General features: G+C 31.9%; 1 pseudogene; it reads right to left on the bottom strand.

Moving 5' to 3' along the window:
- Positions 1 to 8,831: 8,831 nt before the first annotated feature.
- Positions 8,832 to 9,278, bottom strand: LOC125220601 (zinc finger protein AZF3 pseudogene; annotated as a pseudogene).
- Positions 9,279 to 22,463: the final 13,185 nt, after the last annotated feature.

Below are 22,463 nucleotides of genomic sequence, written 5' to 3'. Positions count from 1 at the left end.
GGGGATAGGAAACAAAAGCAAGATTAAAAATTCCAAATCAATAAAAATATTACTCGTACCTGTCTCTAAAATTTTGTCACATATTTTCATTTTCATCCGTCCCATAAAATTTGTCACATTTCACTTTTTACTATTTTTTGGTAATAGTCCCACATTCTACATACTAACTTATTCTCACCTCACATTTTAATATAAAACTAATATTTTAAAAGTGAGACTCACATCCTACCAACCTTTTCAACTCACTCTAAATTACATTTCTTAAAACGCATACTTGGTCAAACTGTGACAAAATTTAGGAGACGGAGGGAGTAGTCTTCAATCAGTATATTGAATACCACCACTTGTTGGTAAAAAAAGCATATAGCTTACATAAGTGCTTTTGATTTTTCTTGCAAAGCATTTAGTCTCCTATAGTGGTTTAGGTGTGTACAAATACTATATATATATTTCCCATAACCCTAATCCCATTATCCACTTCTTTAAATTCAACTATTTGGAAAGTGATTAATCACTAATCCAAAGCTCACAATGCCCTCCACTAGAAGCATCAAGTTAGATAACTACTACTACTCCTCCCCTCCACCACCACCACCACCCTCCACTCCTCCTCCTCCGCCCCCGCCGCCGACATACAGCCCACCCCCACCCCCTCCTCCTAGCCCCCCACCCCCTCCCCCACCATGCTACAACAAAAAACACTGTGGCGGCGGCGGGGGCCACCATCACCACCACCCACCCACCTCCCCACCAACCGCGCCGCCAGAATACCCGCCAAAAACGCCACCTGGCGGCCCGGCTGCCCCGCCAAAACCCACCCACCCACCAAAACCTAGCCCACCAGAAAAGCCGCCAAAACCCGAAACTCCGGCATATCCGCCGGGAAAGCCGCCGAAGCCCGGAACTCCGGCGAAGCCGCCTAAGCCGGCTTATCCACCTCACTCGTCGCCGCCGGAATATCCACCATATCCATACCCTCACTACCCGCCGATATCCCCATCAGTCCCCCACACTCCGATCACTCCGTTCCCGCCGCCCAGCGTGCTGACGCCTCCCGGCGGCGGCGGCGGAGGGCACGACCACACGACGATCATCGCCGTGTGCGTCTCCCTCGGCGGCGCCTTCTTCCTCGCCTTCCTCGCGGTGGGGCTCTTCTGCTTGGCCAAGAAGAAGAAGAAGCCGGTCATGGTTCCCGCGGCGCATCCGCACGGAGGAGAGGGAGGCGGCCCACACGGCGGCGGCGCGGCGCATGGAGGCGGGCATGATTACAGTTAATTAAGCGTGCGATTAAATTAAATTAAATGTGTGAATGAATGTTTGTGTGTTTTCTCTCAAGTCAATGCTGTTACTTCTTGTGATTTTTTTATTTGTTGCATTGATTTCGAATAAATCTTCATTTGTATATGTCGTTTGGATTTATATTAGTAAAATGTTAATGTTGGAATTGTATTGATAATGTACAATATTTGATCTAATCAATTGCTTGTATTAATGGCACATATATAATACTCCTGTGTATTGACATTTTTAATATCCTGCGTTGATGAGTTAGCAGAGTCAGTAACTTAAGAAAGTTAGCATTTGATCACAACCCTAATACTCCATATATTCAATGTTTTTTGTCGATTTAAATGTCAGACGGCTTAGAGATTAGTAGTGTAATAAAAAATGTCGAACCTAAATTTGAAATTCCCTCTTAATTACTGCAAAAGAATGTTATAGAGGTATCTACTTCATTGATAAAATTTTCTACGTCTAGATATTTTTCTTTACTCAAATTAATACATTTGCATATTGCTCGTTTAGGCAACAATATAACACGCAACGATAACAATTTTCGAATTGATATGCAATTACTTAAAAAAGAATATGATTAATGTTTCTTTTGAAGATTTTTGTGTAGAATCTCATAATTTTAACAAATTAAATGGCAAATGGGCCTAAAAATACAATTGGATTGTGATTTCAGTCTTTATTTATTAGCGTCACTTAAACACATTTGAGATTTGCGGAGGTAGGCAATTATATGGTGGAATTATTTAATAAATTGATTATAACAAGATAACTAATACATTGTCGGGACATGTTTCAATGGTGAAGACTAATATTTTTATAATGCATTTTCCCCTCAAGGGCGGCATGTGCATTTTTGGATCTATGATCCAACGGCTTTGTCTATTGACTTTTTGTCACACACATTACTTGGAGCATTGTATTAGCATTTAAATTATTCTTTATATATACTTTTTAATTCTTATTTTTTCCACTATATATTGATTACGTGAAGCAAAATTACAAAACGATATGTTTTTATTATATATGTTGACGTGTTAATAAATTTGAAAATTCCAATTTTTCATGACTTAGTTAAATGAACTTAATGCCCATGAGTTTTTGGGTAAAGTGAGTACTTTCAATAGCAAATGTAGGTACTATGGTCTCATTAATATTTCTCTTTATCGTATGCATGCTATTTCTGTTCATAATTAATAATCCTAATTTTCTTTTATTTTAGCGTGGCTATGAATTTTAGCTATCTTCAATTTTAGGTTTAGATTTTTTAAACTAATTGAGAATTGAGATGCAATTTCAGCCACTCATTCAAAATATTTAATGAAATATTAATAACATGTAGTTTATGTCAACTGGGGGTATTATCGTCAATAGTTTGCACATCAAATGTCAACAACTTTATTCAATAAATACTTTTTTTAATTTTATTTTTTTAAACTTTTTTTTAATTTTAAAAAAGTTATATTTTTTTAATATTTTTTTTGTCAACTACATATACAATTCATGTCAACTACACATCAAATGTCAACAACTTTATTCAATAAATACTTTTTGACATGAATTGTACATGTAGTTGACGTTATATTGTGTAGTTGACATGAATTGTATAGGTAGTTAACATGTATTGTATACATAGTTGACATTATATGTGTGTAGTTCACATGAATTGTGTCTGTAGTTGACATGGATTGTACACATAGTTGACATTATATGTGTGTAGTTGACATGAATTGTATATGTAATTGACATTATATGTATGTAGTTGACATGGATTGTACACATAGTTGACATTATATGTGTTTAGTTGACATGAATTGTATATGTAGTTGAATAATAAAAAAAATAAAAAAATAAAAAAAGTTTAAAAAATAAAAAATAAATAAATTAAAAATATAAAATAAATATTTATTGAATAAAATGTACCATGATATTACCATTCTGCTCTTTCATATTTAATTAATCTAAAAATATTTTCAATGTAGCAAAATCTGGACGACTCATTTAATAAAAATAAGTGACTGATATTGCATCTCATTTCTCAATTAGCATAAAAAATCTCAATTAATCACACTCCTTAAAACACATATATATTCAATACTAAAATTATTAGTGATGAACGGATGAAGTAGTAGGATTATAATTTTACGTGTTCAATTTCTTAGTCTATGTATAATTTGATTTTGTTCCTTAGAGCCAAATATTTTGTGATTTGTTAATATAGAAAAGTAGGGACCACAGCCCCACCACTCAAATTCTTTGATTTAAATATTGCAATATTAAATTTTAAGATACCATTAATGTCTATCTGGATACACTGCATAAAGCGACAACAGAATAAACAGAGAGTGAAAATCATACAAAGCAAAGAATTAAAAAAGAACTAAGAAATATAGAATGAGAGGCGTGTCGTAGATGAGAATTGAGATCTATGATTAGATGGTTGCTAATTACTAGTATAAGATATACTACTACTACTACTGCTACATTCATTAAGAGTGGAATTAAAGTTTTTGTGTCAAATAATTGATCAATTACATGTGCTTTTCTTAACGGTAATAGTTATTAAACTAAATCAAGAATCAGAAAATTAAATCAAATTGCATATTATAATGATATAAATTAAATTTAAAAACATTTTGAATTTTCGAAAGTACATAGTCTCTCGTTCTTAAATACTCACAAAAAATAGAGCATTGGTGTATGACACGAGTTTTAACGTAGAATTGGTAAAGTAAGAGAGAAGAAGAAAAAGTTAGTGAGAAGTAGTGTTAGTGAAATGATGTATAGAGTTATTATTTGTTGAAAACTTTCCATAAATTAATGTGCTCTATTTTTTGTGGACGGCCAAAAATAATAAATGTGCTCTATCTTTTGTGGATGGAGGAAATAATTACTACTACTCCCTCCGTCCTATAAAAGTTGAGGCAAAACTTTTGGGCACGGAGATTAAGAATTTATATTAAATAAATAGGAGAGATGAAAAAAGTAGGAAAGATAAGAGAGAGTAAAGTAAATAATGGAATAAAATAAGAGTGATTAGATGTTTTGTCTTTTGTTAAAAAAGGAAATGACTCAACTTTGTTGGGACGGACTAAAAAGGAATACGACTCAACTTTTATGGGACGGAGGGAGTACTATTTAATTTTTTTACAATTTTGTTACATCAATATATCAAATTCTTTATCATTTCTGCAGTTTTACTAGTACTATTACATAACTTATCAGTTTCTCCAATTATAAGATATACTCCATTTATTATTAAAATAGGATAATTTATTCGTTCACGCTACATTTAATTATTTCTATTAAAACTCGCATTATTTCATTTATAGTTATTCTTTTTTTTATTTACTGATTTTTTGTGACTGGTTGCTGTTTTAACGTGCATCATCATTTGAGCCCAATCAACTTGTAGGTCCAAAACATAACTTTTATTTCTAATTAAGTGCATTACAAAATGGCCCAATTAGCCATTTTCATAAAATTATGTAAAATTAAATAGAGATGCCGTTTAACTAACAAAGTTCATACATTTAGAAAATTTAGTAACAATTACAAAAGAGTAATAACCTAGCTATAACGGGAAATATTTATTCCCCATTAAACAAAATGATTATCTAAAGTCTAAGCTCTTAATTGTATCACATCTTTGAACCAGATTATACTAAAATTTTGATTTTATTATAATAAAAACTATAGTAGTAATTTACATTTATATCCTACACATATTAATACATATAACTAAAATAAAAATTACAAATGTCACAAAACCAATTTTATAAGAATAGGCCCTTCATTAATGAAATACTACTACTTAGTAAATAAATTTTTGTCCCTTGCCACAATTCTTCTTCCACGTATACATCACTCTCAATTGCTTCGTTAAATAAATACTATCAAATTAATAGAGAAAATTTACCTATTTAATTTCCTTGAAGGAAAATCCTTGATGCTTTTGTCATTCCGTGTTGTATGTGTGTGGTAGAAAGATAAACAGACATGTTCAAATTAAGCTATATATAATAATTTATTAATAAGTATATTTGGTTTTGAGACAGCTTAACAACTTTGCTAATCTCCACAAGTAATTAATATATATACTTTAAATTTATTCACAAAACGCGCGTTCAGACATATATACACAAATTTATTTATTCATTATTGACATTCAATACTAGTCAAACTCTCCTTAAGTTGTAGCTTCCAAGTTTTATATTTCCCAATAATAAAAAATCATTTCACTCTAAAAAATGAAAATAAAGTCAATTGAAAAAAAATACTCTTAATTGAGCATGCCATAAAATATACTGAACTCAAATCTCTAATCCTCAATTTTAATTCAAAATCTCTTTATTTAATATTTAGACTAACAACACTGAAAAAAACAGTTAGTAATATTTTTTAATCTAGGACGCTAATTTATGTTTCTTAATATACTACCAACTTAACATTTCAAAAAGCATTTTTAGAGCATTAGTAATGGAGGAGCCCTTTCATAGGTCCCTTTTTTTTGTTTTTTATTTCCACGTCAACATTTTTGCACACTTTTTCTTATGGGCCTATCTTTCTGCAATTGAAGAGCCTATCACACTTTCTGTTTCATTTTCACGTCATCAATATTTTGTTTTAATTTTTTTTTCACTTCTATATTTAATATGTTATCAACTTAATTAAATTAAAATATAAAAATAATACTACAATAAATAAATTTTAATTGATCCCAAATATGTGACAACTTATTAATTAACTAGATGAAAACCTAAACTAGACCATCTCCAATCTATAGTCCATTTATTTAATAAAATTATTGGCTCACTAATAAGCCCAATAGAATTAATAAAATTAGTTTAAATACAAATTATGGTTACTTCTTCTTCCTCCTCCTCCTCCTCGAAAAACCGATCATAGGGCCGATCGTCGGCACTATCACCACAATGGAGGGCCGATCGACGGCCCTATGGGATCGGCCAAGGCCAATACAACGACTCTAATGGGGGAGTGGAATGGGGCGATGATCGACCCCTCTTCCACAATGAGGGGCCTATGGGGAAGCCGATCATATGCTCGATTGATCGCCTCCCATTGCTAAAGCTCTTATTGTTAGTGTCCCAACTAAAAATAGAGTGGGCAAATAGAAACGTTCTAAAAAAGCAAAAGATGAAGTTAATCTGTCCTTAATTTAGGGACACTTTCTTTTGCGTCCTAAATTATTGTTAAATTTTTAAGATTTTCCAACGCAAGTGTTCGTGTCTCAATTTTTGTGTCCTTAAAAGATACTCTCTCCGTCTCCCAAAGTTTTTCCCAATTTGACCCGGCATAGGTTTTAAGAAATTGTTTGACTTTGTATTAAATGAAGGTGTGTAGTGAAATAAGGGTCTCACGTTGAGGAGATTGAGGGTGTATTTAATGTCTATGTTTGTTAAGATTCCAAGTGAGGCAAATTTTTTGAGACGGACGAAATTGATAAAATGAAACAAACTTAGGAGACAGAGAGAGTAAGTATTTTTTTATAGTACAACTGTACAAGTAGAAGACATATAAGAGCATCTCCAATAGCGTCTAGCCCACTGGCTAGCTGATCCGCGTCGCTAGCCGGTCGGCTAGCCGAACTATTGGAATCGGTCAGCGCAAAATCGGCGAGAGAATAGGCAAGCGCACGCCGATTTGCGAGCGCTGGCCGATGATCTCGCCGATGCGCTGGCGGCCATTGTAGCGTGCCGATCGGCCAGCGCTATTTTTTAATTTTTTTTATGCATTTTTTTTATTTATTGCATTTTTTTAATGTATTTTTTTATGAATTTTTTTAATTATGTAATTTTTAAATAGGCACACAGAAGACGGGCTAGACCCAATACAAAATTAAGACCTAAAACAGAAACATGTCATAGCGTCGGGCCGGGGGCCTCTCCGCGCCCCCAGACCCCCATGGCAAGGGGGCGTTGCCCCCCTTGACCCCCTGACTCGATGACTGGCCGTTCGGCTAGCGGCAAACTATAACGAATTTAAGGCATACTAACATTTTTTAATGTATTTTTTTAATAAATTAATGAGGAGTTGAGTGGGGCGGTGGCTCGTGTGTGGAAGCCCGGATTTTTTTTTATTATGTAATTTTTTTTATTTTTAGTTAATGTACTTTTTTTTTTATTTAAATAAAATTAACGAATTTTTTCCGTATATGTGTCGTAAATTTAATTCCGTATTTTGTGTTTAATTCCGTAAATGTAGTTGTTTTTGAATTATTTTTATTGCGGCTAGCCTGTGGCTGGCCTTAGGCTAGCCTATTTGAATAAAATGATGATGTAACAGGTGGAATTTTAGTGCTGATAACATGGCAGGGAGAGAGAGTGGTCAGTCTGTGGTTAGTCTATGGCTGGCCTAAAGCCATTGAAGATGCTCTAAGAGCACATGCAGCTAAATAAAGGTGACATGTAAAGCGCAATAAAAGAGAATTAGAAGTACCTAAAATTTACTTGATCAATATTTCAACAACAATAAATTAGGAGGCACACAATTGGTGGCTACACAACTTGTAACATCTTACGATTTTATCACGTGGGGTTTCTATTTTTCAACAACAATTTCAGTATATCTTCTAGCATATCATAATAATTCCCTATTTTCAAGAGACGTGTCACTGACCAATACAGTACTCCCTCCGTCCAATAGAAATTGACCCTTTAGGGTTGACACGAGTTTTAATGCGTAATTTGGTAAAGTAAAAGAAAATGAGAAAAAGTAGTTGAAATTATGTAGTAGATGGTGAGCCCATAAAATGAAAAAATAAAAAAGAAGTAGAAAAAGATTACTATAAATGGATATGTGACTATCTCTAGCGGACAAACGAAAAAGGAAATATGGCCAATTTCTATGGGACATAGAGAGTAATTTCGATTTCTTTTTATCTTCCATATACTATAGTTGCATGTTTGTGATGCTCACCAACCTCAAATTTTCAATGAAACTCATTATATTGCAATTGATTCAATCAAATCAACAATAGCAAAGAAATACTACTAATAACACAACATTAATAACTAATATCGACTCATTTTATTGACACAATAACTAATATCGACACAACAATAACAAATTCCATTAACTAATATCGACTCATTTTATCATTTTAGAACGATCCACAAAAGTAATACTCCCTCCGTCCCATTGAAGATGACTCACTTTCCTTTTTGGTTTGTCCCAACCAAGATGACCTATTACTTAAAATGGAAATACCTTTATCTCTACTTTATTTACTCTCTCTTACTTTACTCTCTCCTCTTAACACACAAAAATTAACTGCATAAAATCCCGTGCCGCCCAAGGAAGGGGTCATCTTCCTTGGGACGGAGGGAGTAATATATTTTGTTATTTTTGGATAATTCACAATTTAAAATACTATTTTTTGTTCTATATAATATTTAATACGACTGACCAATTACTATTTCTGTGTAACACATTTTTTAAAATCCGTACCGACTCAAACTGAGTTTTTGAATAGCGGACGGAGGGAGTATCTATTGGAATAAAGGCGGCAGCACACTCTACAGTACTTCTTCATCCGACGGCAGACTGTTCAAGTCGAGATCCCGGACGCGGCTCCTGGCCGCACTGCCGCCGATCACGCCTTCATAGTGCCTCCGCTTGTGTCCCCCGAGAGCCTGCCCGGACGGGAAAATTTTATGGCAAACCGAGCACTCGTGCCGCCTCCCGCTAGGGCTCAACGCGGAGCTATTGATTTCCTCGGCCGGAGCCTTGGCCCGGTGGCTGGCCTTGTGGCCGCCCAGCGCTTGGTACGAAGGGAAAGCCCTGCCGCACACACTACACTTGTACGATGAGGGAGCGGCGCCGCCGTGGGCGAGCATGACGAGGCAGAAGGCGAGATATTCGTCTTGGGATTGTTCGCGGCGCTTGGATTTCGGCCAGTCGGAGACGTCGTCGTCGAAGCTGATCGGCGGTGCCGCGGCGGTGGTCAGAGCGTCGAGAGCCATCTCAGTGAGTGAGTGATGAGAAATGTAGGGAATTTTGAGATATTTATATGAGTCAGTGAGAGTGTGGCAGTATTATCTAATTCTTTGAATTAAAAAAAAATAGGATTATGATTTAATTAATCCATACTGAAAAGTTAGACTGTGGACTCAGTATTTAATTCTATTTGAAGTCATGCTTGTGAAAATAAGCACGTGATATTAGGTAGTCATGTGCATTTAAAAACATTTAATTGTGATACAACAAAAATCTATAGTTTTGTTTGCATAATTTATGTATTAATAAATGCATAATAAAATTGATTTGCAAAATTAAAAAATGAAATATCACTTAGCGCGTGCAGTCTTTGGTTTTGCACACTGTACTTAATTCGCTAAGTACTAAATCAGTAAATTGTGTATGCACGAATTATTATTGCAGCAAGATCTGCCCTCTGTTGTCAACTGCACTATATTTTGATGGAAAAGGAAGTGAATAAATTGAGTGGGCGTAGAATTAGGGTAATATTTATATACGGATTATCAAGATTATCACAATGAGAGATAGAGAGGGGATATGAGAGATAGAGAGGGGATTATATGGAGTTTAGAATTTCCAAGTAATTAAAATAACTCTCTCATCAATAAATTAGAAATGATAAAAAAAATTCAGGTGAAATAATTGCATTCATCGAATTAATAATTAAAGTAATGTGAATAATTAATTTACTCCTCCGGATTTTGTTTTGGGCAATTAAGAAAAAAATATAATTTGCAATCTGATTTGGGGAGTGTGAAATCTGATGGCCTGCGCGAAATTATATTTAGAGATATGTTTTAATTAAAGGATATATTTGGAATACAATGCTTTTTTCCTTTTAAGATTTTGATTTATTAATTCAGATTAATTATCTACGTGTGAGAGGGAAAATTTTAATTATTTTATCAAAGGAAAAGACCACAAATATTTTTTACTCTTTTGAATGAGCAGAAAACTGTGATGCAATTTTCATTGAATCATTTGTTACGAACGGCAATGTAAGAAAATTTTTCTATGAAAGTAGGATATATACATGATATTTATAAACTCTTGCTGTGAAATTTTCTTTTTATAACAATAATAAGTACTAGCAGATATTATATTTATAAACTAAATAAACACTTTCATATGGGTGCGTTAAAATGACAACACCTACTAAAATAACATCATACCATCATTCCTAGCCAATCATTTGTACACGTGGACGAGAAATAGCTGTCATGTAACAATCATAAAAAATGTTCAAAAGTAAATTTTCTCGGCCAACAATATCCAATACACTAGACAACAATTTACAGTATTTTTTTTCTCCGCCAGCAATATCCAATACGCTAGACAACAATCTATAGATCGTTGTGTAGCGTTTATACTATTGTTGTATAGCGTTTATAATATTGCTGGATACGTGCAGTGTCACTTTAAGAGGTGTTGTCATTTAAACACAAATCCACTTTCATATCTATAAAAAAAACTTCTTTGTATAGCAATAATAATAATTTCACACATAACATATATACATGTGTATGTTTGAAGAGTTCCTATATTTTCTTATATATAGAGAAGCCTAGTTTATATATAAAGTTTGATCTATTTTCAATAACAAACCTTCTTTCATGCCATATTTTCTTTTTAATTATTGAAGGTTGAGTCCTTTTTGAAAAATAAGAGATGTTAGTGAAATATAGAAATGTCTTTGAATATAAATCATCTGGAATTTTATATGTATCACGCACATATTTCAAGAATATTCAAACATTAAGATTTAGGTCAGTTGATTGGTATAAGAATAACAATCCATTTTTATTTAGAATCTGATAGCGTGAATTGCATTTGATTAGAAAAATAAAATGAAATAATCTTGTGTTACGAATCAGATAGTAAAATTTATACATTATCATAAGAGAAAGTCCAGCCTATTAACCAACTCATCCTGATCAATCTCATTTGATCTATAAATCAACTCATGTCAAAATACTATGTTAAGAGAGAACTAATCCATTTAGGTAGCGATTGGTATATAGATAATATTGGGATATAATATGAGATAAAGTTAAAATAGAATTTATCTAGGAGTGAGATGGATAATTGTAAGATATAGTGTGATCATAGCACCTTGAAGTGAGTCGAGATACATTGTCACATACCATGTTTTTAAGAAAAAAAACATTTATCGAACAATATATAACAATAAACATGACCTATAATAATCAGCAGTACGAGTAATAAAGAGAGTAAAGTAGAATAGAATAAAATATGTGTGATTAGACGCTTTGTTTTTTTGCCAAATAAGGAAATGACTCGACTTACTTGGGATATCCCGAAAATAAATGACTCAACTTAATTGAGACGTAGGAAGATGGTTGCATTTCGAAGTAATAGTACATGACATGTGATGATTTAGAGCTAATTAGATCGATTTTTGTAGTATGGGACAAGTAAAACCAAATCTTACTCAACCACTCGTCTTTCATTCAATAAATTCATTCTTATCTAGTGTTAATGAAGTCTATGATGATAGAATAAGAATAATACTTAACCACGGCTCTTTAATAATTCACACTTAATCGTTAAACAAGCTTACCCATATGAGAAACATAAGAGCTGACGTCAGCATGAAATGAAGGAATTAAGATTCCATAAGTGTGTGTATGTTAGTGACATTGTCCTAACAAATGAATAATGTATCTCATGGAGTATATACTAAAGATTTGAAAAGGAAATACATTTTCATCGCGTGACTCATGTTTAATCAAATAATCAAACTTTGTAGACATTCATACATTTTTTAATCCAGAAAACTAACAAGAAATGAGGGTTTCCAAATGAAAGCTCTCAAACTTTTTATCCATGTTAATTAGTATTATTTGATTATTTGCATTGTTGTATACAATTATTTTGATCCTAATTAATCTAAAACTATTATTAACATTATTAGTTCTATAGATTATTTAAAAATTCTATATGAACATTCATTTTATCGAAAATTTCGAATGAATGAATAAGCTTTGTAAATATTCATAAAAAAATTTCATCTGGAAAACTAGCAAGAAATGGGGGCTTCCAAATGAAAGCTCTCAAACTTATTGGTTTGGTCTATGTGAGCATTATTTGTTATATTTTATACTTTTATTTTGATTCTAATATCTCTAAAACTATTATTGAAGCTCATTATGAATGTCTTATGTATAAAGAACATAAATTAGGACTGTGTTTAGAAAAGAATTACTCCACCAAATATCTGGTTAAGGCTACTGGACTCAACTCCTCAAATGAAACAAAGCCCAACGAGGCCCAAATAATATTCTTATTTAACTTATGAGTTATGTAAATGTTAGTACTAAATATTGATGCATTTGTCATATTGCAATCATAATTGTTATTTATTTTAGTGAAAGACACACTTTGAAACCTGAATTATATACTAACCATAACCATACAAAAATAGTCTTGATAGGAGATGACACTAGTTTTATAACAAAATCAGAAAAATAAGAGATTAATTTTGGTGGATGATCTAAAATAAAAAATTATGACTCTTTCATCCAACAAATAGTATCGACATTTAAAGTTCCATTTAATTCTTTTAGATGGATGTAATAAATAATTCGGGTGTCAAAGTGTGTGTGGGAGAGACTGATTGAACTCCCAAATCATAACTTCCTTGTAATCATTAATTAATTTTTATTTGAGAATTTAACAAAAGGTCCTAAACAAAATTAAGTGTTAATACAATTAGTGAGAGCATTATCTTTGATTGCTTTATATCAGACGTCACGTTGAAACCATCCCTTAAAAGTTAAAGTCGGCACATCAAATATTTTGTCAAGGCTACTGAACGTTAGAACCCAATAAATAGGAAACCCACATTTATAAAGCCCAACAACAGCCCAAATATTACTATTTGGGGCTCTTATATAGTCCACTTACTTATATTTATTAAAAAACCTCTTTTTTTTTTTTTGACAGTCATGATAATGTCCGAATTAAAACAAAAATGTGAACGAGTCTCATGTCACTCGACCATACTCATTGGATTGAAAGATCATTTTAATTAGATATACTTGGAGTACTGGATAATATGTACGTGAATAGTTGTATGTATGATCATGTCCTCTCCTATGTCCTATAAACGGGATCGCCAAATTCTCTTTTAAAATACACTCTATAATTTCATTAGAATAACTATACATTCCTTCCGTTCAATTAAAACTGACTCATTTTTTTGGGATGTCTCACTGAAATATACTCATTTCCTCTTTTAGGTAAAAGCAACACACTTACTCTTTTTTACTTTATTCTTTCTCCACTTAACTTATCAACCATCAATTCCTTAAAACTCGTGCCGGAAAGAAATATACTCCCTCTGTCCAATTAGAAATGAAACGTTTTCCTTTTTAATTTGTCTCATTAAAAATGAAACGTTTCCTAAAATGAAAACATCTCTATCTCTACTTTTTCATCTCTCTTACTTTACTCTCTCTTCATTAACTCACAAAACAACACTACATATATAAAAACCTGTGCCGATTCCCTAATGTTGCATATTTAATGGGACGGAGGGCTCTTATAATGGGACATGATCAAAATATGGTAGGATATATCCTGCTATTTCCCGGCGACGACTGTGGGTGTGGAACTGGCTTGATCAACATGCCGTTGATGAAGAACACGTTCTATCCCACTGTCGAGAAAGCTGGTGGCAACGATATTGAGTGGCATTTCTGTTATAATAAAAACATATTGGGTATAAAATTGGTATAGCTGAAAAGGAAAATGAAATCAAGGATGTGATCGGTCGGAAGGAAAACCGGCACTTATGATTCTAATCAGCTGGCAACAACTTTTGCCATTGTCCATACTAATAACATGCTGTAGTACTATTTTCTTATAAGAAATTTAATACTCCCTCCGTCCATGAAAATTTGTCCCAGTTTTTCATTTTCGTCCGTCTCTCAAAATTTGTCTCATTTCACTTTTACCATTTTTGGAGTGGACCTCATATGCCACTAACTCATTCCTACTCACATTTTATTATAAAACTAATACTTTAAAAGTAGGACCCACAATCCACTAACCTTTTCAACTCACTTTCCATTACATTTCTTAAAACCCGTGCCCGGTCAAACTGGGACGAATTTTCATGGACGGAGGGAGTAATATATTATGAATGATTTAATTATATTTATTTAATCGCCACTTGACATTTGACACCGTCAAAGTGTATTTCAGTATCAGTAGTGAACTTTTTCATATATGTGAAAGGGAGCAAAACATATCCCATATCGGAGAATGAACAAGACTTGCAAATGTATAAATGGGCTACCCATACTCCATTAGTATGAGGCCTTTTGGGGAGTACCCCAAGAGCAAAACCGTGAGGGCTTTGCCCAAAGCGGACAATATCATACTAATGTGGAGTTCGGGCGTGCACCACCGAGACCCAACAGTGGTATCAGAGCCCTGGTTCAGGGCTAGGCCTGTATGGCTCGGGGTTCGGTGGTTGCGCTTGCAAGTTCTCCGATGTGACGGTCTCGACCAAGACCTGTGGTGACCAGGTGACCTGTAACATGGGGTAGACATGTGGTCTGTGTGGTCTGGTGGTCTTGGTTTGAGGGGAGGATTGAAAGGGAGCAAACCATATCTCACATAGGAGAATGAACAAGACTTGCAAGTGTATAAATGAGCTACCACTACTCCATTAGTATGAGGCCTTTTGGGGATACCAAGAGTAAAACCGTGAGGGCTTTGCCCAAAGCAGACAATATTATACTAATGTGCCACCGAGACCCAACAATATGCTTCTATCAAAATGTATTTCACGGTATATAAGAAAAATAGTCGTTGTTGACAATAGAAATTTTAATGCACAAAATTTTTAATGCAAAAATTGATAAAATAAAAAGAGAGAAAAAAAGTGATCAAAATGTATTTAATGATAGCAGAGATACAAAACATACTATAAATAGATAAATTGTATACTGATTTTGGCGGACAATACAAATTACAAAAAAATACTATGATTATTTCTTATGGACGGAAAAAATACTAGCTCCCTTCGATTATACAACTAACCTTTCGGCGGGTCTGATCCTAACGTATTACTACTATTTCTGTCCCTAAGAGCATCTCCAATGGGAGAAGATATATAGAAAATGTATATCCTCTATATGTCTTCTCAAAAAGTAAAATATTCTATTCTAAAAAAGAAATACTCCAAAGGAAAAGGGTATACCGAAAGGTAAATGATTTTTTAAACATAAAATGATAATAGTACAAAATGCATTAAAAAAATATAAAATGTGATACCTTCTCAAATACCTTCTCCCTTGGAGAAGAGTTTTTCATGAAATGAAGGCAAATATGGTAGTTATAAGATTTTACCTCTCCATTGATGGAGAGATAAAGATACCTATTCAAAATGGGAAAAAATATAATACCTTCTCAAATATCTCTCCCCTTGGATAATGATTTTTAATGAAAAAAAGGTAAATATGGTAGTTATATTAGTTTACCTCTCCATTTACCTCTCTCCTTGGAGATGCTCTAATAATTTGTCATCATTTGATTCGACACGAGTTTTAAGAAATATAATACTCCCTCCGTCCCATAAAAATTGAGTCGTATTCCTTTTTAGTCCGTCCCATAAAAGTTGAGTCATTTGCTTTTTTAATAAAAGACAAAATATCTAATCACTCTTACTTTATTCCATCAATTACTTTACTCTCTCTTATCTTTCCTACTTTTTTCATCTCTCCTATTTATTTAATATAAATTCTTAATCTCCGTGCCCAAAAGTTTTGTCTCAACTTTTATGGGACGGAGGGAGTATATAGAAAGTGAGTTGAAAAAGTTAGTGCTAAGTAGGCGGATCCTACTTTAATATGTTGGTTTTATAATAAAATGTGAATGAGAATGAGTTAATGGAATGCGAGATCCATTATAAAAATAGTAAAAATGAAAGGTAACAAATTTTCAGAGACGGACGAAAATGGAAATAAGTGACAAATTTTCAGGGACACGGGGAGGATGATAAATTTGATTTTTTAAGCTTGGTGAAAGATTAGTACTACTATTAGAAAGAGAATATTCCAACTAGGCCGTTTCAACGGCATCTTATTACTGTTAATGCTGAAACCATTTCTCCAAAATGTACAATAAAAGTAAAAATAACAAACACAAACAAAATGACAATAAATGACCTCATTTGGTTCCCCTTTGTATTTAGTTGTGCACGTATTATATAATAACAAAAATCCAACTAAACAAATACAAAGTCTATATAAACCCATAGAAACTTCATGATTTTGCAAAGAAAAACAAGAAGGAAATAGGGTTTTGGGGTAGCAAGAATGTCTAGAGGTAGCACAATATTATTTGCTCTTCTTATGGGTTTTGCAGTGTGGTGCTATGTTAGTAGTCCTCACTCCAATCATATCCAAATTGGAAATGATTTTATCTTGAAAGAGAATGGCATGAGTTTCCCAGCCACAGTTGAAGATAATGTTATTCACAGGAAATTATTTGGCTGCTGCGGTTGTCGGAATGCAGGAAGAGCTTGTGTGTTCTGCTGCTCGACTACTAGTGCCAAAAATGGGACCGTGTGATTAATGTTGTATGTGTGTCTTAATCCTAAATAAACTACTTATGTTGTTTTCTTCGATTGATCCGTGAATCAATCGAATCGAATCGTGTATCTAGTTGTGTTCAGTGGTTGTGTCACATTCTCATCAGATTTGTACTCACCTTGATGTATTGTGTTCAGTGGTTAAGTTTGTTGTGAGTTCTATCAAATTTGAAAGCTTATGTTTGGAATGTTAATTTGTTACTACTAAATAGACTTTGACTATGATGTTAATTCTTATACATTTCATAACTATACAATCCCATCATTAAAAAATAGGCGCACAAGCAATCAAAAACATAAATGAGACAAACCCAGTAATTATTTACCAAGTTCGATACTGTATGTATCGATTTACGTGTAGGGTTGCCAAGCTAGAGATTTTACCGTGATTTTCTAATGCAATTTATAGCAAGAGAACATTTTAGTGTTTGAATACTAATTAGCCATTAGTTAATTCCATTTATTATTGGTGCTTTAATCTTATAACTAATTCATTTCGATATCTTTGTTCTTCTCTGTTGTAAGTTTAATATCAAAAAAATTATAACAAAAATATGATTAATATTCCATATGAATTGATATTGATATTTCTAGTTTTATGATTAATGCTCAAGATGTATTGATAATATTCGAAGAATTAAAAAACTTTTCATCCATAGGTACAATTCTATATTACTATTTCGAATTACAAGTATATTACACAACAAAATGAAAAGCTCATAAAATGGAAATTAACATGGGCTGCTGGGCTTTGCATTTTTTACAATAGGATGGGGTTTCTATTGTTTTTTTGTTTCTCGATCGATATATTAGCTTTTGATTGAATAAAAAAAATTGATTTAGCTTTTGGAATACCCCAATAACCCCATTGCAAATCATTTTTACTAATAAGTTTAGGAAACTTAGGTTTGAGTCACATAGATATGAATCTATGATTGATAAATTGATCAGATTTAATCAAATGTTCGATATACATAACTAGGTCCATAATAGATAGCCCAATCCACACATAATTATCTTTTAATGATTTTTTAAGTTGAATTGATTATTTGATCATCCTCGAACCTACGTGACAAAATTACATAAATACTCTTAATTATACAATTATATGTGTTTTGTTTGTCCTCGATTTTGAAACATCTCTTATAAATATTGCCATAAGGTCCTATATGATTTTCCATTATTATTTGTTAGGTACCTCTTTCTTTAAAAAAATTGATAAATTTTAGCTTCCCCAAATCAACATTTTGGCTCCACCCCTGAATTATGTGTGATGGAACCATGATTTAAGCTTTGACATTTGTATGGGTTAATTCATAAAAGAAATTAATTAATGGATGAATTTTTCCCTATTTAATCACAAATTGTGCAAGTCAAATGGGTTTTGTCAAAACTATTTTAGTGTTTGAAATTGTGAATGTCAACCATTTTTAAATTAATAAAAACAGTATTACCCTTTCTGTTTTTTTTTTTTTTTTTTATAATTAAATCAAATATATTAACAAACGATTTATGGAGTCACTTTCTATCATAGGAATAAATAGTATTTTGAAGAAAAAACTAATTGAAAAGAAGAGGAAAATTAGAACAGGCAAGGTCTTTTACTCTTTTTTTCCTTTTTCATCTTATTGACCAAACTTTATTCTTTATACTACTCAAAAATTGAACATCCAAATTAAACTTTCTTGGTATATATTCTTATTAATAAATAGTCATCTAAAAAAAAGGAAATGAATATATGTTACATGCCATTATTAATAAGTGTCAATCATAAAGTTTTATTGTAAGATTAAATGTCTTAACTTGATCGTCAATTCGCATATGATCATCCATTGTTACTGATAAAATCAAATAGATATATTACTTTTCACTGGCTAATTGAATTATTTATCAAGACCTATATTTGATACGTTTCAGAAATTAAGTACCTCCATTTTACATTAAAATAAAAATTTCGCTATTATTGTAAATCCAATTTCGAAGGCAATGCAGTGACATCACTGATTCCGTCATTTTATGGTTTTTTAATTGTTTGACTTTTAGTTTTACCTATAGTATAATAAAAATATTTAACGTTCCTCGTTGATTTTTATAATAGCTCTTCATATTGCATGACTCAAACAATAATGCCATCTCATATTATTTGAAACTTAATCATAAATTAGAATATGAAAAGGTAATAAAAGAGTCGAAATGACCAGATAGATTGCGACATTATAATTAGAAAATAAATATTCAGAATAATATACAATTCATCAATCATTATTTTCCTAATAATTTGTTTTTCAGTTATTTTTCATTTGCTAATACACAATTATCATACTGGTGGAAGAATAAAATCATGTTGTAGACCTCACCACATCTTGGGGTATTGATTATTTTCTCCTAATTAAGTCGTAAGTAATGGACAAAACTACTGAATGCTCTTTCCTAAATTTAATTTAAATATTTATTTTTTTGTTTTATAAAAATATTTGAACTGTTTTTATACTGCTATCCTATACTCGTTAAATTTAGCCATAAGCATTTCTTTATATAAAAAACATAAGAGTATAAAGTGATCATCCATATATATATTCTCATGAATTGCATTCCCTCCTCCAAAATTAAACAAAAAACAATCAAATAGAGAGGTTGATAACATGTTTGAATTTTGAAATTTGTATGTCAAATTGGAAATGACATCATGAATATTTTTCCCCATTTACTATTACAAGTCGTTTCTTCGATTGGTTTTGTCAAAATTAATTTAGTGTTTGGAATTGTGAATGTCAACCACTTTTAAATTAATAAAAACAGGTTTGAATATGCAGTCCTTTTCTTTCATGCCATAGCAGTGGAAATATTATAGGAATAAGTTTTTAAAAATACTACTACATGCTTAAATAAACAGAGTGAAGAGAAAATAGAACAAGCAAAGGTTTTATTATGGATACATACTTTTGTGTTTCCTATACTCTACAAGATTCAAATTTCAAACTAGTTGTATTTCGCCATAAAGTTCTAAAGATTGTAAGAGATATATTATATATTACCTTTTTTTAACAATTAAATGTGAATGAAATACGACTGTTATAATACCTGAAATTAATAAAATCTATATTTATCAGATGCCACTGAAATAGAATATTTATTAGTATAAATTTAAGTTCTAGTACTACTCAATTAGTCAAAGTGTTGGCAACGCGGCAATTAGAGATGGTTAACTTAGATTAGTATTGTTATAGTCTTAATTTTTTTTTTTAATTGAGTAGCTGTTGGACTTAGAAAGCACAACCACCAAATTAAAACACATTATTATAATTTCAATAACTTACTATTAGAGATCGATAATGCATATGATGATGCATGCCGTTTTTCTTTCATTGTCTTTCTGTTAAGAAACCACGGAATCATATAAATGAACGAAACTCAGAGAGAGACAAATGAGATTAAAAAAAATATACTAATAATTAATTGTAACTATTTTTGTTTAAAATAATTAAGAACCTCATTTTGAAATATTTACCTCGATTTTAGTTTTTCAAATAGTTGTCATTGGAGTGGAGCAGGCCGGGGTGGCTAAATCGCCCAATCATTGATTTTATTTCTTGCCTGTAAAAAAGTTAATTTACATTATAAATGGCTTGAAACCAAAATTTAAATAGAGCATCATTTGTTGGAAAATATTAGACTGGCACATGGCAAACTTAATGTGCGTTGCTATTTTAAAGTGATTCTATTAAAGTGATCAACTAAAGTTTAAATTATGGGATAATTAAGTGTATTAATTGTTATGAATTTAAAGTGTAGATACAAAAAGCAACTTATCATTATAATAAAGAAGATTGACGCATAATAATATCACCAAATTTTCCAAAAAAAAATTCCATAAACTTTAAACTTGACCTATAATATCACGAACATAAATAGTAATTGAAATTTCACACCGACAACAAAATCCAGCTACATCTCCTTTGTCATCACATCATACTCCGTGTAAGATATGATTACGCTGAAAAATGATAGTAATGTTATTGCAAAATCCCTATAAGGAAAATATGATTATTAATCTAGTTTTAATGTAGCCGGATTTCAATCTTGTAATTGATCATTTCTATAATGAATGACGAACTTTACATTTCACATTAGGAACCTAAAAATATAATTTTACAATTTTTTTTTATTATATTTCTCTAAAATACCATTTAAAGTTAAACATCCAAAAAATAGTAAAATGTCCTATTTTTTAAAAATTGTTGGGGGCTATGAGTGTTTTGTCTACATATTTATAATCATATAAGTTGAAATTAATTAATACTAATTCCAAAGAATATACATTTAACTATAAAAAAATCTATATATTTACGCTTTGATTAAAGAAGACTAGATAAATATGATAGAAATGTCATATCTTGAGATAAATTTAGAAGTCGCGAGCGAAACAAAAGGACCCAAGAATTAGTGTTCTTTAAAGAAATGATCCAAATCGACTTTGTGTTATTTTACTAATATATGTGTAAAATATGATACTACCTCCGTCTCGCATTAGGAGTCACATTTATTTTTTCACTCATTTTATAAAAATGAATAAATAATTAAAATAGCGAAACACTAGTAAAGTAATAGAGAAAATAATGTAAAATTATCCAAATCGACTTTGTGTTATAGTTTACTAATATATGTGTAAAATATGATACTACCTTCGTCCTGCATTAAGAGTCACATTTACTTTTCTACACTCGTTCTATATTATTCTCTCTCTTACTTTACTATTTCTCCATTTTAACTATTTATTATCATTTTTATAAAATGAGCGTAGAAAAGTAAATGTGACTCCTAATGCGGGACAAAGGTAGTACTCTCTCTGTCCCATAAAAATATAAGCAATGAGTATGTCACGAGAATTAAGACAATATTGCTAAAGTTAAGAGAGAGTGGAGAATGATATGATAAAGTAAGAGAGAGGAGGAAAATGATAGTTAAAGTAGTGTCAGTGGATAGTGGAATGCACATAATTTTGTGGAACGGACGAAAATAAAAAATGCACATATTTTTATGGGACGGAGGAGCATTAATTTGTCCTTTTAATAGTAAGAAAGGTGTATATGCATAATTATTTTCTCATTTTCTTAATTTTTGTCTTTTGAGCGACTAACAGTTATATTTATGGTTGTTGTGTGAACTCAATTAATATGCCTTGCTACAATACTCTGAGAATCTGTTTATTGGATTGTGTGATTAATAGTGCTAATCATGATCATCGCATTAATTAGTTAACTTAATAATTTCTGCGGTATAAATCGTTGACTATAATAGTTTATTTATTTATTAAATACTCCCTCCGTCCGCGAATAGATATCCTGTTTTTCGATTTTAGTCCATCCACGAATAAGAGTCCCGGTTCATAATTACCATAAATAGCAAAGAGGCTCCACATTACACCAACTCATTCCACTCACATATCATTTAAAACTAATATATATAAGTGGAACTCATATTGCACTATCTTTCTTCCACCTACTTTTCTTAACATTTATTAAAACCTGTGCCGGAATGGAATGCG

This window comes from Salvia hispanica, chromosome 1, assembly GCF_029641045.1.
Source record: "Salvia hispanica isolate PSC_SH4W2 chromosome 1, Shi_PSC_v1, whole genome shotgun sequence".
NCBI classification, from domain to species: domain Eukaryota; kingdom Viridiplantae; phylum Streptophyta; class Magnoliopsida; order Lamiales; family Lamiaceae; genus Salvia; species Salvia hispanica.
Note: the sequence above shows the minus strand (reverse complement) of the source record. Positions and strands in the feature narration are given on the sequence as shown.